The 18,449-nt window shown below is 39.9% G+C and overlaps 1 protein-coding gene across 13 annotated transcripts in view; it reads left to right on the top strand.

Annotated features, from left to right (window-relative positions):
• The window catches only part of LOC122553234 (bifunctional heparan sulfate N-deacetylase/N-sulfotransferase 4-like), an 879,937-nt gene that overhangs the window by 605,325 nt on the left and 256,163 nt on the right, over positions 1–18,449 (top strand). The window contains exon 1 of one of the 13 annotated variants that reach the window (XM_043696873.1): positions 16,467–16,709. The exons of 11 other annotated variants lie outside the window; for them this stretch is intronic. The gene's annotated coding sequence lies outside the window, so the exon portion shown is untranslated. Of the gene's footprint in view, positions 1–16,466; positions 16,710–16,859; positions 17,035–18,449 lie in introns of those variants that run through there. One more of the 13 variants, XM_043696871.1, reaches the window with a different exon arrangement.

Raw genomic sequence — 18,449 nt, 5'->3', positions numbered from 1 at the left:
CTTGACTCTGATCTCCAGCATCTGCAGTCCTCACTTTCGCCTGTAGTATTCTTGATACATTTTAACTGGATTTTCACTCCCAAGATGGATTCATTCAAGTGTGGTCTCCTCTACATTGGGGAGACAGGGCGCCAACTTGCGGAACATTTCACGGAACATCTCCGGGACACGCACCAATCAACCCCACCGCCCTGTGGCCAAAAACTTCAACTCCCCCTCCCACTCTGCCAAGGACATGCAAGTCCTGAGCCTCTTCCACCGCCAAATCCTATCCACCCAACGCTTGGAGGAAGAACACCTCATCTTCCACCTTAAGACTTTCCAACCACATGGGATCAATGTCGATTCCACCAGTTTCCTCATCTCCCCTATCCCCACCTTATCCCAGATCCAACCTTCCAAATCTGCACTCCCCTACCTGTCCATCTTCCTTCCCTATCTGCTTCACCCTCAACTCTGACCTATCACCATCACCCCCAATTTGTTACTACATATAGCATTCCCAGCTACCTTCCCACCAGCCCCCACCCCTCCTATTTATCTCTCAGCCCCCTTGAACCCCCCTGCCCATGCCTGATGAAGAGCTTATTCTTGAAACATCAATTCTTCTGCTCCCTGGATGCTGCCTGACTTGCTGTGCTTTTCCAGCACCACACTCTCGACTCTGATCTCAAGCATCTGCAGTCCTTGCTTTCTCCCTCTGGAAATTTCCTGCCCTGGGGGGGGAAAGTACCTGACAGACCTAATTTTTAATTTTTGAAGTCTTGGGGATTTAAGTAATTTCACAGATTGGTCTTGTTGTTACAGTAAGTCTGGGGATTTAAATAGCTGAGGATTTAAATAACTCCATGGCTTGACAGTTGTACAGGCCTTACCCTTCCTTCATGAGCCTTTACATCTCCTCCGTAAATTGGTTACTTGCATGTTGCGTTCAAGTTCTTACAACAGTGAAATGGCGTGTACTTTTCTCCTACGTGAATCACACCCTGTGCTCTTCCCCCCCCACCTGCAAAAAAGATTCTATCTGATGTGGGAGCTTCACTTCTAAATCTGGGTTCTCCCTGCTATTTTTAAAAGGTCAGCTAAGTCTCCATAACTCTGAGAAAATCCAGCTCTATAGGAAGGCATTGGGGCCTATGGCCGTATCCTTTATCTTTGGAATAAGTAAATAGCTGTAGTATTGTCAGCTGTTGCTGATTCTCAGGACCTGCATCTCAAAAAATGCTTAATAGTTATTTCTGATTTCTTTATTGGTCTGCTATCTAATGTGCTCATAGCAAACAGCATCGGCATGAACATTGACCCACAGGAAGATTGAAAAGAGTTCATTGCTAAATGATTAATGAAATGAAAACTCCATTAATTAAAACATTAGTAAGGAGAATGTTAACGTATCTTGCAAGGCAGAGTATTGTACTGTTTTATTGCTTTTAGACTGGAAGAGCAAGTGCTTCCTCCTAAAAATATTTACACTATTTTCCCTATTTCACCTGCAAAAACTAAAATCAAATAATAAAGATCGAAGGTTCCCAAGAAACCTGAGAGATAAAAGTTTTTCACAAGCTGACAAAATTTATATGGTGCCTTTTGTGACCTTAGAATGTGCAAGACTGTGAATGGTGAAGCCAGGGAACCAGGCAGTGAAGTAGTTTTGAAGTGTTGGCGGTATTTAACGTGAGAAAACATGACAGTGAATTTGTGCACAGCAGGGGGCACTAAACTACAATGGGATCATTTGCAGGTCATCTGTTTTTAGTGATTTTGGTTCAAAATTTTTTATGTCCTCGTTTTATGATTTTTATGTCCTCGTTGTCTACAGGAATAGTGCCAGAAGACTGGAGGATAGCAAATGTGGTTCCCTTGTTCAAGAAGGGGAGTAGGGATAACCCTAGTAACTATAGGCCGGTGAGTCTCACTTCTGTTGTGGGCAAAGTCTTAGAGAGAATTGTAAGGGATAGGATTTATGAACATCTGGATAGGAATAATGTGATCAAGGATAGTCAGCATGATTTTGTGAAGGGCAGGTCGTGCCTCACAAACCTTATTGAATTCTTTGAAAAGGTGACAAAGGAGGTTGATGAGGGGAAAGCGGTAGATGTGGTATATATGGATTTTAGTAAGGCGTTCGATAAGGTTCCCCATGGTAGGCTACTGCAGAAAATACGGAGATATGGCATTGAGGGTGAGTTAGAGGTTTGGATTAGGAATTGGCTGGATGGAAGAAGACAGAGGGTAGTAGTTGATGGCAAAGTTTCTTCATGGAGTGCCGTCACTAGCGGTGTTCCGCAAGGATCTGTTTTGGGACCATTGCTGTTTGTCATTTTTATAAATGACCTGGAAGAGGGGTTAGAAGATTGGGTGAGCAAGTTTGCGGATGATACGAAAATCGGAGGAGTTGTTGACAGTGAGGAAGCATGTGGCAGGTTACAGCAGGATATAGAGAAGCTGCAGAGCTGGGCAGAAAGGTGGCAGATGGAATACAATGTAGCTAAGTGCGAGGTGATTCACTTTGGGAAGAATAACAAAAAGATGGGGTACTGGGCTAATGGTCGGATACTTGGTAGTGTGGATGAGCAGAGGGATCTTGGTGTCCATGTACACAGATCTCTGAAAGTTGCCACCCAAGTAAATAGTGCGGTGAGGAAGGCATATGGCGTACTGGCTTTTATTGGTAGAGGAATTGAGTTCTCGAGGTGTACAAGATGATTAGGGGTTTAGATAGGGTTGGCCGTGAGAACCTTTTTCCACGTATGGAGTCAGCTATTCGGGGGCATAGCTTTAAATTAAGGGGTGGTAGGTATAGGACAGATGTTAGGGGTAGATTCTTTACTCGGCGAGTCGTGAGTTCATGGAATGCCCTGCCAGTAGCAGTGGTGGACTCTCCCTCTTTATGGGCATTTAAGCGGGCATTGGATAGGCATATGGAGGATAGTGGGCTAGTGTAGGTTAGGTGGGCTTGGATCGGCGCAACATCGAGGGCCAAAGGGCCTGTACTGCGCTGTATTTTTCCTATGTTCTATGTTCTAAAACCAAGCATTGTCCAAAATACTAAGAGAACTCCCAAATCTTTTTTTGAAAAATATCATGTGGTGTGCATTTGCCTGATGTTTTATCTGATGCAGCAATGCTTAAGTTATCTGCTGCTTGCAGAAACTAGCAGTTGAACAGGTGTCTCCTCTCCCTTCCCCACCTATGGGAACATGGGAACTGGCAAACCCCAGTCAACCTCCTTCTATTTATCTTAAGAAGCTGCTAACAAGTTGAATTGTCTACATGCTGATGTGAGTTTGCCTGATGTGGCAATTCTTAAGTTACCTCCATTAAGATAAACCAGGTATGGATATTGTGGTATTGAAAAAGCCAACAAGTAGCTATTATTTATAGACACTAAAATCCTCAAGCTCATATATGTTTTAATATTTCATTGTTATGTCACATCAGAACATTCTGCTTCCACTAGAATCTCATGCTTCAAGTGATCAGAATCTGAGTTTTATATCCTCAAGTAGCATGCTATGATGACTGGAGTTTTTATCACGCCTGTCTCTTAAAGGTATACTGACAGATGGTAACACATAAAGCAACATAAGATGGATTGGCTCTGCTAAATTACCCATTATGTTCAGGATTGTGTAGGATATGTGTTTTAGCAATGGGAAATGCAGGGTTACCGAGATAGGGTAGGGGGATGGGTCTAGGTGTGCAGCTCTTCAAAGGGTTGGTATGGACTTACTGGGCCGAATGGCTTGTTTCCACACTTTGAGAATTCTATATTTTTAAAAAAAAGGATCTTTCACATTCATCTCAGACACAGGTGGATACATGGGGGCTAGTATTTCACCTAAAATACATCATCTCTAACAGTGCAGCACACTCTCAGTACTGCACTGGAGTGTCAGCTGAGAGTTTACACCCATGTTAATGTATTACAACATTATCCAACAATCTGTTCACTCAGATGTGATAGTGATAGCAACTGAGTCACAGCAGGCTCTGTGAGTTAGCACAGTTTGGGACTGAAGAGACCAAAGATGTCAATACTTTCTAAATTGATTAATTAGAAGGTGAGATTGCATCAGAAAATACCATTGACAGTAAGTATTCCGTTGTGGCGAATATTATGCTGTAGGTCAAGCAGGCATGCATGCACAAAAACTTGAAAGAAAATTATACTTAACTTGAAGAACTTGACATTCTATTAACAATGGAAAGGGTTATATTAGTAATAGCATTAGTATTGATGGATTAAAGGCTGGAAAGAAGCAGTGTAATAGATACCCTGATCAGTTATTTTTGGCTAGGAGGGATCCCTTGACCCAGGTAACCAAATATCTATAACATGACCTTACTACGAAGAGAATTGCAAGGTGCAGGTGTTGGAGGATGATATCTCTAGAAATGATTGTAACATTTGTGCTGAAATGATCACTGATATTCCCAAAGGGTCTAAATCCTTGCAATATTTACCAATTCTTTCAATTTTCAATTTGTACTGCTTGATGGTTAGGAGGGGCTGTATCTCCCAATCAGTGTTGGCACTGTGTTATTTTGGTCCTTATTGTTGCATGTTACAGAACTCTGCAGAGCTATTTTCATTGCAGCAGACCAGATTTACCTCAGGGTTAGCGATGGAAACCTCAAGAGAAAAACACTCCCACGCCAATGTATCATATAATTTGATCCATCAGTGCGAGCTGTTGCAGTAATCATTTTTGATTAAAATAATTCCACCCAGTAGAGTAGGAGTTAAGAAGCTTACTTTACACATCTGTAGTTTGTGTTTCCAGTTTGCCATTAGGGAACCTTGCTCTTTGAGGCAATATAAGGAATAACTGAGAACATGAAGTACTCTTCTTACATTTATTTATTTTGTGCTTTGCAAGATAATTGGCTTGGAAATAAACAGTAAAAAAAAAAGTATTTTTCAAGGCCTTTTTGTGAGGAATACTTTATGTAGTTACCAACATCCTCACTCTTTGTGGCTGTAGTACTGTGTTTTGTCTGAGATTTTCCACATCCTTAAGCTTTGGGTGGACCAGCATGTAAATCAATGTGCAATTGGAGTATCAGTCCCTGAAACCCTGCTTATATAACCTCCTGATGAGACATCTTCTTGTTTCCCTCTTCCTTCTTTGATGAATTTGTTCTTCTCTATGCTCATTTCCCTGTTATGCTTCAGGCCACTGAGGATGGTAACTGCTATGACTGTGTGCAACGGACCTTAGCAGAACTCTGGAAGAGACAAGCTAAGCTTTCACCATGTGCCACATACTCTCAGTATCTGCTATCCTGCCAGCAGTCACGGTGCCTTCAATTGGCACTGATCTATTGCACTGTCAACCTGTAAGCTATTGTGTAAAACCTAAGAATGCCTCTTCAGCAAATAAAGAGCATGAGCTAGCCACTGGACTGTGAATCCTGTGCTGATTCTTTCTTGCATTTCACGAGCCATTTTTGATGTCTGTCAATTTCATCTTGCTGTCATCAACAATTTTAAACTTAAAAACCACACATCACCAGGTTATAGTCCAGTAGGTTTATTTGGAAGTACTAGCTTCCTGAGTGCTGCTCCTTCATCAGGTGGTTGTTAACTTGTTCTCTACACACTAAAGATAAGGCTTTAATTTGTTTTAAAAAAAAGTGGAATTGGCAGAGAATCACAAGACCTGCCCCTGAACATGCCAACTCCCATTTTTGTGGCATTTGCATATACAGTATTCACAGAGAACACTGCCCATTTAAATCTTCAGCTGCCTCCACTCCTGTGTAATCTTGACAGTGCAGGAGAGTAAAACCCAATGTGTGTAGATTAAACATGGCAAAAGGAAGTGAATTCACAAATTCGCTTTGTGAATTTCTTTTGGATGTCTAGGGAATCCCTTTTGAGAGCCAGCCAGGCAGCATCCAAGGAGCAGGAAAATTGACATTTCGGGCAAAAGCCCTTCCTCATTCCTGATGAAGGGCTTTTGCCCAAAACATCGATTTTCCCGCTCCTCGGATGCTTCCTGACTGGCTGTGCTTTTCCAGCACCACTCTGATTTCCAGCATTTGCAGTCCTCACTTTTGCCTAATTCCTTTTGAGAGACATGGTCGGTCTGTTGATATGGTCCTGGAGTGCCTCTGGGGAAAGTTAGGTGAGGTTTTTGAGAGTTTAGGTGCTCTTTGGTGGATGAGTAGATGGGGTGGACTGAGGGAGAGTAAAAGCTGTCCCTTGCAAAGCTTAAAAGTAGACATTAACATGTATAAAAGTGCATAAACTCATTAGCCAGCAAACTCATTGAAAATGTTAACAGACCTGTCAAAATCATCTGTCAGAAATGTCTGAAGCAATTATCAAGGAAACCTCTGAAAACTTTCAATAGAATCTGTCAAGTGGACCAATCCAAATTATATATGTAAGTGTCAGTGAGATCTGTCAACCTGTCAAGACAGTTCCCTCTGAGTGTTGACATAAGCCTGAGGCATTCAATGATAGCATTACTGCTGCATGACTGATGGTTGAACCATCTTTTATCATAGTATGGTGCTTGGCATTTGATTGTTTGATTGACAGCTTCAAGTGGTTATCAACTCATTAAATGGGTCTAGAAATTAATTCCTATTTTATTACTTATTTAGTGAACATACATTCATGGAGCTAAGCAGTCACCTCTTAATTTACAGAGTTTAAGGTGATTAGTCTACCAATTAATCAATAGAGGGGATATTCCTCTGTATTTTCAGCAGTGTTTCTGTCTCTCCAACAATGTCCAGGGGTTTAGACTCAAGCCTTAGTAGGAGGAGTTGGCTGCACAAGGGCCATGCTTTGTCCAATACCTATTTTGCAGGATTATTCTTACAGTGATGGTTCAAAGCTGGTCATTCGACAAATAAGGTTTGTCACAAATGACTTGCTGTAACTTCCCATGTTTCTCATTCCTGATCCAGAGGAAGTCACTTGGTAGATCTAGCTCAGCAAGATTGAAACATCTCATTAGCACAGGTGGTTTCAACCAGCTTCTGTCAGTCTGGAAGTGAGGGGGAGTGATCTTTGCAAGGGTAGGAAATCAAGGTGTGTGTGTGTGTGTGTGTGTGTGTGTGTGTGTGTGTGTGTGTGTGTGTGTGTGTGTGTGTGTGTGTGTGTGTGTGTGTTGTGTGTGTGTGTGTGTGTGTGTGTGTGTGTGTGTGTGTGTGTGTGTGTGTGTGTGTGTGTGTGTGTGTGTTCCATTTATTTCAGATGTTGCCAGAAGGACAAATACCTATCTAATGTTCATTTCCAAATATGTTGAAGTGGAAACATGTTTTAGTCTCTGACCATCCAAATACATATGCAGTTCTTTGAGGTGAAATATATTCAGCACTGGTTTTAGAAGGATTCAGTCTGAGATACTGTATTCTGCAGAAGTCCATCAACTTTGCAAGGTCTTCATAAAAAATGTGCTCCAGATAACCGCAGAATGAAGCTTCATGGCACACCAGATGTCATTTGCATTGATGGGCTTGTGGTTGTTGGCAAGTTGTTAGTATATATGTTAAACAGCTTTGGGAGTAGCACTGAGCCCTGTGATAGTATGTTGGCTGGTCTTCTCCGTGCACACCTCCTTATCCAAAGTGGACTTTAAACTTTCATTGAGGAGTTGTGTTTCAGAAATTGATCTGTCTAAGGTCGGAGGCACACTGGATAGTCTCTACTGATGTACATTGCAGGGTACAATGCTCAAAGATGTGCACAGAAAGTAGTGACAGCAGTTAACAGCAGAACACCAGTGCAAGATCTTTTCCAGGATTTGGAATAGCAATGTTTTTTGCCATAGGCTACACCTTCGGGAGCAAGCTTGAGTTGATCATGGTTCTATAGAGCATGGAAGCAGAGTTGTTTCAGAAACTCAGGTGCAGTGCTGTCATATCCCTGCCTTCTTTGTGACATTTCAGGCTCCTAATTGCTTTCTACAGTTTGTGATCTTGAAGGGACCTAGACTGCAAGTTCAGAATATTGCTGGCATGTATTCAGTTAATTACAAACGATGCATTTTGATTTCTTTTCCAACCATGACCTTGCTACATGTGGCAAATGACTAGCAACTTGGTTTGGATCGACTTAATATATGGGTGTGCACTTAGATTAAATGTTCCTTTCAGCGACATCATGTAAATTACATTAAATTTAGTAAATGGGTCTTTTGAATTTTGTTTTCAATATTGTGCTATTTGCAACATATAAGCTTGGAATGGTTTGCATAGAGATTTATTTTATTTCAACTCTTCTTATGCCATGAGGGCTGCCTACAGCAGATTCCAAGTTAGTAGACAAGTTAGGAGCTAGAACAAAGGGCAGTTTTGGAGTGGGGGTGGGGGGGCTGCGGGAAGGTGAGAGGAGGCATGGGATATCATGAGCTGGTGCTATTATGGCATATGGCCCGTATAGGTATAGTACATGGGAGGGGGTTTTGGGAAGACGTTGACATGGAGGATTTCAGGGATCATGGTGGGTGGTTGCAAGGCCATATTCTGACATGGATAGTTTGAGGGGTGTTTCGACATGCATGAAGTAGCATGTATTGGTATGGAAGGGGCACAGACAGTGTGAAGAGGCACGGAGGGGGTATGAGGGGTGAGAGTTGGAGGTTCACTTTATGTTTTCTCTGATACTTCAGCACAGTGTCAGTGTAAGGAAGTCGGCTATCTGCCCAGCTGCTTCTACATCCAGAATCCTTCACTCTCAGTCCCAAGTCATCCAACCTAACTTCCAATGTAGCCTGCTCCGACTGACTGAAAATATGATGCTCAGGCAGACATTTTTACTAGCCAGTCTCTCACACCCTGGATTTCTCATAACTTTGGGCACTTGACTCATTGGTGGAAATCCAGGACTAAGCCATTGATATATTTCAAGAAAAATAATCTTCCTCGTGCCAATATTTGGATAATCCCAATTTATATCTTTGTCTAGTCCATAAAAAAACCAATATTCATCATTATTCTCTGTTTCCTGTCACACCACAAACTTCATTTCCACACTACCGTTATTCCACTTATTCTGTCAGCTTTAGTTTTGCTGACAAGGCTGTTGGGTTGCATCTTAACAAATACCATTTCAATGTCCACTTATGCCAAACTGCATGCATTACCCTCTTCAATCAACTCAGTCAGCTAACCAAAACCACAATAAAATCTCAATTGAATTTGTTAAATACATTTCATCCGAGAGACAGTCTAGTCCAGCTTTGCGTAATCAATCCATATTTGTCCAAGTGAATGCTAAAGTGTCCTTGGTTTTCATTTTGAAAAGGTTTTCAACCACCAAGGCTAAACTGACTGGTATATAGTTACTCGTCGCATCTTGACATATTATTTTGAACAAACGTACAGCAGTCCGCAATCCAACAGGAAAACAAGAAGATTATGGTCAGTGTCTCAATAATTTCTCCCCTGACCTCGATCAGTGCCTTTTACACAGCCCTCCTGGAGACTTATCAACTTTAAGTCCAGCAAGCCATTTCATTTTGTGCACTTTGTCAATTTTAGCCCATTGCATGTCCTGACTGCCCCGTCTCCCGCTATGATTCTGACATCAGAATGAACACGCACAAATTAGTTATGTATCATGATCTCATTGACATTCTGAGAACCATCCAGCTTTGCTACCTTAATCTGGTAATGTTCATGATAGGTTGTATTCTATATCAAACTTTTGATAAACTGTAATACTGTTGCCCATAGCTTCAATGATAATTTTTTGTTTAATTAATAAAGCAGAACATGGAAAATGGTAGCAATAATTCCTCACCAAAGAGAGGAAATTGATTATATTTCAAAGCAAAGAATTTTGTATTCACTATTGGGTCTTGAAGGTTTTTCTTTACAAAGAGATATTCTACAGACCATATTACTCCAGAATGTTGTTTTTCCTGTTACCAAGTGTGCAGAGGATTTTGCAATCCACAAAGTTGCTTTTTGCTCTAAAAGTCAGCTTCTAACTGGAGTTGGGAGGGGGCATAGCTCAAAATGTGTATAATTTAAATTTATTTTTCGTTATAGAGAGAGAGGTATGTGTGTGTGCTCTTGGAATTTAGGCAGAATTGGTAAAATCATACTTAATGCGCAAACCCAGGTGTGCTGTTTATGTAAAGAGTCAATATTATAGCATGAGACTGGAGCATAACTCAAAAAGGTAAAAATGCAATTTCCTGGTGGACGTGAGTGGACCAGGTGTTTTTGTGTTTTGATACTCCACCAGCCTTTATGGTCATATTCTGATCATACTCCAGTATCAGCTCATAAATGTACTGAATTAAATGTAACAACTTACTGTAGTGGTTCAAGATTATAGTCCTGTACATCACTGTTGCTCAGGGCAAATAATGGATAAAGATAGGACTGAAGATTGATTTTTCAAATGGGATTTGTTGCTTTATTTATTTTTCCCATCTTTTGGAATTTGATTTTTGATTTGAAAGTTTATGTGTAAATGTTTCTTTCAGAGATCTTTAATTCTCGAGACCAGTGATGTATTTATGTGATTCTATTGCAATTAAAGCTACAGTCGTTCACATTCTGGGAGATATGTATATAACTCGATTTCTTGTTATTATCTCCTTTTAGTTCAAAGTTCTTTATTGTTATGTAAATTAATGTCAAAAGTAATAATCAGAACTTAAAAGGGAAGGTAATGTTACTGAGAATGCTCTTTAGACCACACGTTTATAAAGTTTTGTGAAGCAGACAGAAAATGAAGTGAGTTCAAAGATGCTGTGGTGACGTCACAGAGATTTTAGTATACTAGAATGAAAATTTGTTTTTCTTTACAGACAGCATACTAGCTTCACCCAGCTTTCTGTTATTCACTGAGCTCAAGAAATCTGATAAACCTGGGTAACCACAGAGCAGGAAGTCTTCCCTTTCACTTATAGCCATAGAGTCATACAACATTGTCGACCTCATCCGTGCTGAACAGACATCTCCACCTGTCCTAGTCCTATTTGTCAGCATTTGACCCATATCCCTCTGAACCCTTCCTATTCATATACCCATCCAGGTGCTTTTTAAATGCTGTAATTAAATCAGCCTCCACCACTTCCTCTGACAGTTTGTTCCATATACAAACCAACCTATACATGAAAAATTTAGCCCCTTGCACCCTTTTTAAAGCTTTCCCTTCTTACCTTAAACCTATGCTGTCTAGTTTTGGGCTTCTCCACTCCATGGAAAAGACTCTATCCATGCCCCTCAGGATTTTATAAACCTCTTTTAGGTCACCCCTCAGCCTCCAACACATCAGAGGAAAAAGAAACCCTCCCTATTCAGCCTTTCCCAAAACCTTCCAGTCCCAACACCATCCTTGTACAGAGGAACCTCGATTATCCGAAGGACGCGGACGGGGGAGTATGTCGTGCAGTTAATTGAATGCCGGATAATCAGATGCCAGATAACATAGTTTAGTCAAGCATCAGGACCTTTTGATCTTGCCAGATAATCCATAATTTGAATAATCGAATACGAGATATTTGAGCATCCTCTGTAAATCTTTCTGCACCATCTCAAGTTTAACAACATCCTTCCTGTAGAAAGGTGACTAGAGTTGTACACAGTATTCTAAAAATGGCCATGAAGTAGGCCATTCAGCCCATTGAGTCTGTTCCACCATTCAATGAGATCAGGACTGATCTGATAATCCTTGTTTCCACTTTACTGCCTGTTTCACGTTACCCTTGATTCCCTTACTGATTAAAAATCTGTCTATCACAAACATGAATATACCCAATGACCGAAGCCTCCACAACATTCCATGGTAAAGAATTCCACAGATTCTCTGACATCTGAGAGAAGAAATTCCTCGTCATCTCCATTTTAAACATGCGACCACTTATTCTGTGATTATGCCCTCTGGTCCCAGATTCTTCCACTTCTAAGTTTATTTCCAAAAACAAATACTCAAAGGAAAGATTTCTTCAGTGCTATGTGTGTCAAAATTGTAAAACTGATTTATAAAGAACATATGTACAATTTGCTTGCTGCACATTGAGGAAACATCCAGCTTGAATCTGTTTATAGCACAGAGATTAAAGTTATTATCGCCTCAAGGTTGAGCCTGTGGCGTCAAAACACTTGCATGTTTACATTGGACTGAAGACATAACAGAAGTTATCAGTCAAAGTTGTTTTGCATGAAGGCTGTTCGGTACCACCGAGGCTGTTATGCCAAAAGTTCATAACAAGTAAACATTGTTTAGTACGCTGATGGTGATTCTAACATATAATATTAACTTATTGCCTTGCTTGTTTTATGGTCCTTCAACCTCCTATCCTTACAAAGAAGATAAATACAAAATTGACAGAAGTCAGTGCTGAAACTCTGCTGTCTCACATGCACTATTTCTGATAACTGGTCTGGCACAGATTTATACACTTCGTAACACTTTTAGCCAAACTATCATCAATTCATTATTTCCACATTTATCTGAATTTTATGGGCATGAATTATATTTTAGGTACTCTTTGAATTGAAAGTTATACTTCAAGGGAAGATGTTTGTCCTATTGGCATGCCATCATTTTATATTATAACTTAGAAACTTCAATATTAGTATTCAATTTTATTAGCATCTGCACAATTTGTTTTTGATCTTCCAGAAGCTTCCATGGTACAGAATTTTAGTTCTTCACACTGACAATTTTGAGATTTTTTTTTCCTGTGCGTACAGTACATGATGAATTATTGATATTAAAGTATCTTTGAAGTTACTTTTCACCTATGTTTCATTCATATTCTTTCATTCATTTTTAAAATTTATATGAAAGAGAAATTAATACAAACAAAGTAATCGATTGACCATGTTTAGATTTCAATCACTGCAAAGATGGGTATACTTATTTTGAGCAAAAGCAATAATTTGACATTTCATTTCTATACATTAAAGCTGAATTTGAAGATTGAAGAATAAAAATGTTTTAAAATAATTTAAATAATTTTATTTAGGTGGATGTATAAGATTTGAAATGAGGAGACCTTGTGGTGTAATGGTTAGTGTTCTTATCTCTGAGTCAGAAACTCTGAATTCAAACCCCACTGTTTGATGGCCAAGATTGTACATTCATAAACAGCCAAACTGACTCCCAACCAATAAATTCAGCCTCCAATAGTCAATGTAAGAACAGGTCAGCCATGTAAATGAAGGAAAATGTAACATCTAGCATCACAATCCAAACTAAAAGAGGAATGAGAAAATGTATGTTGCAGGAGCAACTCTGACATTCTGAATGACCTGAAACATATTACTACTTTGAGGCTTAGAATAGCAGTACACATTATCTTCTCTTCAGTCGGCCTGTTATGTTAACATGCATGTTTTATTATGAGTGCCGACAGTCACCGTGAATTGGTGTGTTGCCTGTTTTGTTCAAGGAACTTAGAACAATACAGCACAGTCGAGGCCCTTTGGCCCTCGAGGTTGCGTCGACCTGTGAAACCAATCTGAAGCCCATCTATTCTACACTATTCCATTTTCATCCATATGTTTATCCAATGACCATTTAAATGCCCTTAAAGTTGGTGAGGAAGGGCCTGTGCCCGAAACGTCGAATCTCCTGTTCCCTGGATGCTGCCTGACCTGCTGTGCTGTTCCAGCAATAAAGTTTCAACTAAAGTTGGTGAGTCTACTACTGTTGCAGGCAGGACATTCCATGGCCCTCTGAGTAAAGAAACTACCTCTGACATCCTATATCTATCACCCCTCAATTTAAAGCTATGTCCCCTCATGCTAGCCATCACCATCTGAGGAAAAAGGATGTCCACCCTGTCTAACCCTCAGATTATCTTATATGTCTCAATTAAGTCACCTCTCAACCTTCTTCTCTCTAATGAAACAGCTTCATCAAGTCCCTCAACCTTTCCTCATAAGACCTTCCCTCCATACCTGGCAACATCCTCATAAATAGTCTCTGAACCCTTTCCAAAGCTTCCACATCCTTCCCATAATGCTGTGACCAGAATGTACACTATATCTCAAATGTGGCCACACCAGAGTTTTGTACATGATCTTGTGGCTCCAAAACCCAATCACTCTGCCAGTAAAAGCTAACTCACTGTATGCCTTCTTAACAACCCTATCAACCTGGGTGGCAATTTTCAGGGATCTATGTACGTGGACACCGAGATCTCTCTGCTCATCTACACTGCCAAGAATCCTACCATTAGCCCAGTACTCTTTATTTCTGTTGCTCCTACCAAAGTGAATCACCTCACGTTTTTCCACATTAAACTCCATTTGTCACCTCTCAGCTCTGCAATTTATCTATGCCCCTCTGTAACCTGCAACTTCCTTCAGCACTATCCACAACTCCACCAAACTTCGTGTCATCACAAATTTACTAACCCATCCTTCTACACACTCATCCAGGTCATTTATAAAAATGACCAACAGTAATGGACCCAAAACAGATCCTTGCAGTACACCACTAGTAACTATGCTCCAGGATGAACATGAAGGGCTTTTGCCCGAAACGTTGATTTTCCTGCTTCTCGGATGCTGCCTGACCTGCTGTGCTTTTCCAGCACCACTCTAATCTTGACTATTTCCCATCAACCACCTGTCTTCTTTCAGCTAGCCAATTTCTGATTGGCTTTAGATTTTATATATTGTTTTGAACTTCCTCTTAAACTTTATGTGGCTTTTTTTTACATCCGTTCCAGTTCCATCATTGTAAGTATACCAGAAATAGAGTTAAAATTCTCTTCATACCTAGACCATATTTACTTTCTGGTGAAGTTACAATTGCAGAGTACAGTTCTAGGGTGTTGTGTTCTGAGTCACAGTTAGTATGCAATATATCTTAAAGAACAAACTCATGATATGATATTATCACAGTGTCACAGCATGTGACCTGAGGGTATAAAGGTCTAATACTCCATCTTAATTGGAACCACTTGAAACATAACATGCTATTCTTTAAAACCAAATAGCTTAATATGAACCCCAATGCCAAAATAAACTATGTATAACATTAGGAGCTTTAATAAATAGCTGTTAAATCTTTTGTAGAACCATAGAATCCCCACAGTGCAAAAGAGGCCATTCAGCCTTTTAAGTCTGCACCAACCCTCTGAAGGGCATCCCACCCAGATCCACCCTTTCCCCGTAACTCCACATTTACCCTGTCTAATCAACATAGCCTACACATCCCTGGATCCTATAGGACAATTTAGCATGGCCAATCCATCTAACCTGCACATCTTTGGACTGTGGAAGTGACAGGAGCACCCGGAGGAAACCCATGCAGTCATGGGGAGAAAATGCAAACTCCACACAAGGCTGGAATCGAGCCTGGGACCCTTGTGCTGTGAGGCAGCAGTGCTAACCACTGTGCCACCATGCTTCCCTTGCTACTTTGCCCATGTCTGATCTTTATATTATGGGACCCTACATAAACATTGTCACATCAGGTCCAAAAACACTGCTGGAGGCAAATCTCATACAACTTTAGGAGTTCACAGGCAAATTGTTATCTTAGGGAAAGGAATGTTTTGCATCTGTTTCCCTCATTTTCAATATGTGAAAGGACCGAAAATTAACTTTATGTATTTCCTGTAATTTCCACACACAATGTAGTATCGACATATTCAAATTGAAAGTTTTGGATAAACCTTTCTTACTCCTTTTAGTTTGTGTGACTTTGCAGAAATGTTAAAAAGTTCTCAGAATATTGCTTGCTCTTATGTTGAAGTACTGCCCATGGCACACTATTTTAACTGTGTGAATTTACATTGATACTTTCATAACATATGCTTACAAATATTTTCAATGAACAAAATTTAAGAGGCACCTTTCTTCTTCTCTGTAGAAAAAGTGTTATAGCTTTCATTTCCAGGCTGGCGTTTTAAATATGATGCATTGTGCAAAGGAACTGTTGTTTAAGGAGCTTAAATCCAAACAGAGATTTGAATTCTGACACAAACTGACATCAGTATTTTTAAAGCAATTGTCAGAAGTATTAGGTCCCATGCAAGTCCTTTTGCTTTATCATAACTGACTATATGTGTGCTGCTTCCAACTCTGAACTATGATTTTACTGTGTGAGATTGTTGAGTCCTCAATATTAGCACAAAACAGGATACCCACTGGCTTTACCAACTATTTTATTAATTGTGGTCTGAAAAAGGCTGCATGCAGAACATATACTATCTATGCATATTCCGTTCTTTTTCTAATAAAATAAAGGTTTACTTGCTTGTGACATCTCCAGTTCTCAGTGTATGCACTAACGTGATATTTTGCTCCTGTGCTTGTCATAAACCTGGTTCTGAAAGGATGGCAGTTCCTTGCGCAAGTGCACTGTGGCACATTTGAAGATCCTTCGGGAGTTTCCAATCAATCACTTGACTGTGAGTGGAATTCAGTAGAACACTAAATTAGCTCAGAACAAAATGTATTCATGTGTAACAACCCACTATCTGGATGACACCAAAATGGCTCCTAGTCCTTGAAGGTCTTTACAATGATTAGCTGGGAGAATTGGCTGTTTCTGTCAATCATACTGTTTTACAGCTATTTTCACTGACTTCCATGTAGCTGCGATAGACTTGCTTCAAGTGAAGGAGAGATAACTGCAGTTGCTGTTCTTTCGTGATGAAGTGGTCCTTGTTTTGCTACAAAATGTGCCCTGCTATAATCCTTGTGTCAAAGAAGAGGTTGCAATGAACATAATCGTGAATAGAACACTAAATCATTCCAGCTGGGTGAGTCTTAAAGAGGGACGGTGTAGAATGTGACTGAGTTAGCAAGCGTCAAATCACTGGAGTTGTGGGATGTTAAGGGCTTTCTGTGTGCAGCTGTTTGAGCAGAGAGCATAAAGTGGCAGTTTCGGTGTGAAATGTGGTGAGCTAAATAATTAAGTGTAAGGTTTAAATGCTTTGGGGTATTTCCTGAAGACCTTGGAAACTGCTGTTGATCACTTATCTCAGCATTGCAACAAAAGGAGAGCTCTGAATCTCTCAAACAGTGTAACTGTGCCTCAGCAATGGATGCCCTGGTTTCCTTGAATTATTTATATTAAACACTTTTGTAAGTACTTTTTCTCTTTATTTAATGTAATAGAACAATGCAGTTGCAGTGGTGAAGTTGAAAGAAGGCAAAGGGAAATAAATGTGTTTAATATAACATTAATGCACTATTTAATTTTTAATTAGCAATCCTAAATGCAGAATTCTTAACAGGGTGTACAATTATGTATAATTACCGAAATTCTACGGCATTTTCAAGTATCAAAGTGCTACTCTTTTCACAGCACTGCATTTTAAGTGGTGTAAAGTTCAAGATAAAGGCCAGCTAGATTTTCAATCCAGAAAATATAGTGTTGAAAAATAAGTACATGCCTAATACTGTCAAAAGTGCAGTTTGCATATTTTTAACCATTTAACATTAAATGGTTAGTGCTACTCGGTGTAAGATTATTCACTTCAATGAATATGCATAGCAGTGAATTAGTTATTACAGTTTGGTCAAACAAGCATCTTTTGTTCCAAGCCACACTTGAAGCATGTCTGTCACCTTCAAAGTGCTTGTCACAGTGTTTGATGGTCACCAGCCTCATTTGATTCCTGTTGATTCAGCAGGAGGAAATATTAAAATGACAGAAAGCAAGCAAATCTTCATAATCCTCTTTTGTATTGAAGCTTAGAAAAGATGATTTCAGGCAATGCAAAAATGATGTATGATTAAAATCAGACTGTTTAAATCATTTCTTTGCAGAAGTGGAGCTTTTGTGATATTGGTAGGAGCTTTCAGGTATATTTTGACACACATTCTCAAATGTACCTTAACAAAATAAGTCTTATCTTAGGATCAGTTACAGAATAGTGGCCAGGTACCTTATTGAAAGTAACACAAAATTATAGTCTGGACGTTATATTTTATGATCCTGATGATAGAAAATATGCATGTTTTGAAAGACAATTTTTTTCAAACAACAATATTTAGAAGTTTATCTTTTCCTGAATGGCTGAATATGTTGGGAGATAGGGAGGGGAATTATCCCAATCACAAAACAGATTATGTACTAAAAATGAAATTATAACATAGTTGAAGTCTTGCCTGCTAAACATCAGTATCCAGATATTTATGAAGATGTTCAAAAAATACTATCTGGGCAGATGATTATGCACAGCCCTGTTGCCCTTTCTCCACACAAGTTGCATATGGCTAAAACCTGTGCAACTGATTTATTTAAACCAATGACAGGAATTACTACCCATTGCCATTCCTATGCCAGCCCAGTGAAGAACACCATATTATAAGGCAGTCAATTGCTACCATCTGAAATTCAGCAACTGGTTGCCTTATGGCCCAGTGGTTAGCACTGCTGCCTCAGTGCCAGAGACCCGGGTTCAATTCCCGCCTCAGGCGACTGACTGTGTGGAGTTTGCACATTCTCCCCGTGTCTGCGTGGGTTTCCTCCGGGTGCTCCGGTTTCCTCCCAC

The sequence above is a fragment of the Chiloscyllium plagiosum genome, chromosome 1, assembly GCF_004010195.1.
Source record: "Chiloscyllium plagiosum isolate BGI_BamShark_2017 chromosome 1, ASM401019v2, whole genome shotgun sequence".
NCBI lineage: Eukaryota > Metazoa > Chordata > Chondrichthyes > Orectolobiformes > Hemiscylliidae > Chiloscyllium > Chiloscyllium plagiosum.
This window is presented reverse-complemented; position numbering and strand designations above follow the sequence as displayed.